This window comes from Marmota flaviventris, chromosome 8 (genome assembly GCF_047511675.1).
Source record: "Marmota flaviventris isolate mMarFla1 chromosome 8, mMarFla1.hap1, whole genome shotgun sequence".
NCBI classification, from domain to species: domain Eukaryota; kingdom Metazoa; phylum Chordata; class Mammalia; order Rodentia; family Sciuridae; genus Marmota; species Marmota flaviventris.
This window is the reverse complement of record NC_092505.1, coordinates 43,186,366-43,190,417: the sequence shown is the minus strand read 5'-3', so window position 1 is coordinate 43,190,417 and position 4,052 is coordinate 43,186,366.

Here is a 4,052-nt window from a genome sequence, read left to right as displayed (position 1 = left end):
GATTCAACAGTCTCCCTGTAGAATCTGAGAGATGGTTTCCCTTAGAATTGGGAGCCAACTTGGATGCTGATTTTAACAGTCTCCAGTCTCTTGTTTCCTCTGTTCTCTTCTCTCTCTACCTCAACACTTGGGACCTCAACACTTGGGGCCCTACTGCCATACACTATTTGCTCTCTTCCAAAAGGACAAACAGCTCTGCCGGTTATCCAAGCAGATTTCAGCCTGTAACATTACAACACTTGGGTCACTGACCTGACTGTTTGCCTTTGAAAAGCACATAGGAGCACATAGCACATTTTCCAGTGATTGCACAAGTTTGCATAACAAATTAGAGCAGGGTCTAATAAAGGAGGAGAGAAAAGTAGCTCTGTTATTTCCTTGTGACTTTCCCAAAGCCATTTGTGAAGGTCACTGGGTGTATAAACAAAGCAACAAAATGAGGGCAACCTGCAGACACTTTTCACATAAAATTTCTTTGCAGGATGTTTATCAGCCTAGAAGCAGGCAGCCTAGAAGCAGCCTAGAAGCTGTATGCTTGGGAACCTAAGCACAGGGGTATCAAGTGAGTTCTAGGAATTTTACCCAGGAGATTAGCATGACTGGATATAAGCTCTTGGCATCTTATCTGGCCTTTGGCCAAGCCAGCCTCTCTCTGCTCAATTGTATTAGTTCTATAAAGGAAAAGCTTCTTTGGGTAAGAGACAAAGGAAATTTAGAAAGAAAGAAAGAAGGAAGGAAGGAAGGAAGGAAGGAAGGAAACTATTCGAAGAAAGAAGGTCTCAGGGTAGGTTAAAGATATGACTTAATACTCAGTAGATGTTTGCCTTCAAGTAAAAAAAAAAAAAAGCAGAAAGAAAGAATAAGAAGATAAAGATTGAGTCTTTGTTAGTACCTACTGGATCTCTAAGTTGGCAATGTAGTCTCCCTGAGAGTCCTGGGAAAAATGGGGTCAATATGGGCTGAATGGTGGCTTTACAATGCTGATGGAGGAACATGTGCTTGGCAATGTCTAACCTGGATTCCTGTCTTGCTCTGATACTTAACTGCTATGTGACCCTGAGCAAGTCAAGGTCACATAATATTCCCACCTTGGTTTTCTCACCTATAAAATGTAGAAAACCACAACATCTGTGTGTGTGTATGTGTGCACACGTGCACAAGTGGTACCAGGGATGGAATTCATGGGTGCTCTACCACTAAGCTACATCTCTAAACCTTTTAACTTTTTTATTTTGGGTCTGGCTAAGTTGCAGAGGCTGGCATCAAACCTGCAATTCTGCACCATTGCTCCTGACAGAGAATCATAATATCTTATTGGGGTTGTTTTGAGAAGTGAGTGAGGTCAGGGCCTGAGAATTAATTATGTCTTATTAATTATATCTGTTACTAGAAGGGAATGGTTAAGAATCTCTGACTCACCAGTTTCAAGTGCTTGTTAATGGCAGAAGGTAGGTTCTATTAGGGAGAGGGGGGTGGAAATTAAAGGCAAAAGAGCTTGGATAAGAGTTTAGGCTGAGAGAAAGGAGAGAGCAACAGAAATGTAGGAGTTGAAAGGTGGGAGGATGGGGAGAGGAGCAACAGTCACTGTCCAGGATGAATTGGAAAGGAACATTCGAGGCTGATCATCATGGAGGTACTTGGTGGTAAATGGATGGAAATTCTGAAAATCATGTTAAGTGAAATAAGACAGACTCAGAAAATCAAAAGCTGAATGTTTTCTCTCATGTGTGGAAGGTAGAGGAAAATAAGGGAAAGAAGTGGCAGGAAAGGAGATTGAATATCGAAAAGATATAAGATCAGTAGAGTAGAAGAAGGAGAACAGGAGGGAGGAAAGAAGAGAAAGGGGTAGAAACATGGAATGAAATAAATAATATCTTGGTTCACACACATATAAATGCACCAAAATAAGTTTACACACACACACACACACACATACACAAATATAAAATACCAATCAAAAATAAAGGAATAAAAGGAAGATCAAGGGCTGGGGATGTGGCTCAAGCGGTAGCGCGCTCCCCTGGCATGCGTGCGGCCCGGGTTCGATCCTCAGCACCACATACAAACAAAGATGTTGTGTCTGCCGAAAACTAAATAACAAATATTTAAAAATTCTCTCTCTCTCTCTCACTCTCTCTTAAAAAAAAAAAAGGAAGATCAATAGAAGAAAGGAGAGAGAACAGGGGGCATGAGGAGGGAAGGTAAAGCGGAGGGGAATAGGGATGGAAATCATATTCCTCACATGTATTATTTTGACAAAATGAACCCAAATACTATGTATAATTATAATGTCTAAAAATTTTTAAAAATAAAAATGAAAAATCTCTAAATTTATAATAAATGTTTACTATATCATATCAATTCATTAAACAAACATTTATGAAACTCCAGTATGTGCTAGGCACTTTAGTGAATAAAATCGGCAAAATCTGTACTGACATAGAATTTACTGGGGATAAAGAAAAGGGTTAGTTCTCGAAACACTGGCCAGAGCAATTAGACAGACGAAAGAAATTAAAGGCATCAAAATAGGAAAAGAAGAACTTAAATTATCACTATTTGCAGATGACATGATTCTATACCTAGCAGACCCAAAAGGCTCTACAAAGAAACTATTAGAGCTAATAAATGAATTCAGCAAAGTGGCAGGATATAAAATCAACACGCATAAATCAAAGGCATTCCTGTATATCAGCGACAAATCCTCTGAAATGGAAATGAGGACAACCACTCCATTCACAATATCTTCAAAAAAAATAAAATACTTGGGAATCAACCTAACAAAAGAGGTGAAAGACTTATACAATGAAAACTACAGAACCCTAAAGAGAGAAATAGAAGAAGATCTTAGAAGATGGAAAAATATACCCTGTTCATGGATAGGCAGAACTAACATCATCAAAATGGCGATATTACCAAAAGTTCTCTATAGGTTTAATGCAATGCCAATCAAAATCCCAACGGCATTTCTTGTAGAAATAGAGAAAGCAATCATGAAATTCATATGGAAAAATAAAAGACCCAGAATAGCAAAAACAATGCTAAGCAGGAAGTGTGAATCAGGCGGTATAGCGATACCAGACTTCAAACTATATTACAGAGCAATAGTAACAAAAACAGCATGGTACTGGTACCAAAACAGGCGGGTGGACCAATGGTACAGAATAGAGGACACAGAAACCAATCCACAAAATTACAACTATCTTATATTTGATAAAGGGTCTAAAAGCATGCAATGGAGGAAGGATAGCATCTTCAACAAATGGTGCTGGGAAAACTGGAAATCCATATGCAACAAAATGAAACTGAATCCCTTTCTCTCGCCATGCACAAAAGTTAATTCAAAATGGATCAAGGAGCTTGATATCAAATCAGAGACGCGCCGTCTGATAGAAGAAAAAGTTGGCTACGATCTACAGTCGGTGGGGTCGGGCTCCAAATTCCTCAATAGGACACCCATAGCACAAAAGTTAATAACTAGAATCAACAAATGGGACTTACTCAAACTAAAAAGTTTTTTCTCAGCAAAAGATACAATAAGAGAGGTAAATAGAGAGCCTACATCCTGGGAACAAATCTTTACTCCTCACACTTCAGATAGAGCCCTAATATCCAGAGTATACAAAGAGCTCAAAAAATTAGACAATAAGAGAACAAACAACCCAATCAACAAATGGGCCAAGGACCTGAACAGACACTTCTCAGAGGAGGACATACAGTCAATCAACAAGTACATGAAAAAATGCTCACCATCTCTAGCAGTCAGAGAAATGCAAATCAAAACCACCCTAAGATACCATCTCACTCCAGTTAGATTGGCAGCCATTATGAAGTCAAACAACAACAAGTGCTGGCGAGGATGTGGGGAAAAGGGTACACTTGTACATTGCTGGTGGGACTGCAAATTGGTGCAGCCAATTTGGAAAGCAGTATGGAGATTTCTTGGAAAGCTGGGAATGGAGCCACCATTTGACCCAGCTATTCCCCTTCTCGGTCTATTCCCTAAAGACCTAAAAAGAGCATGCTACAGGGACACTGCTACATCGATGTTC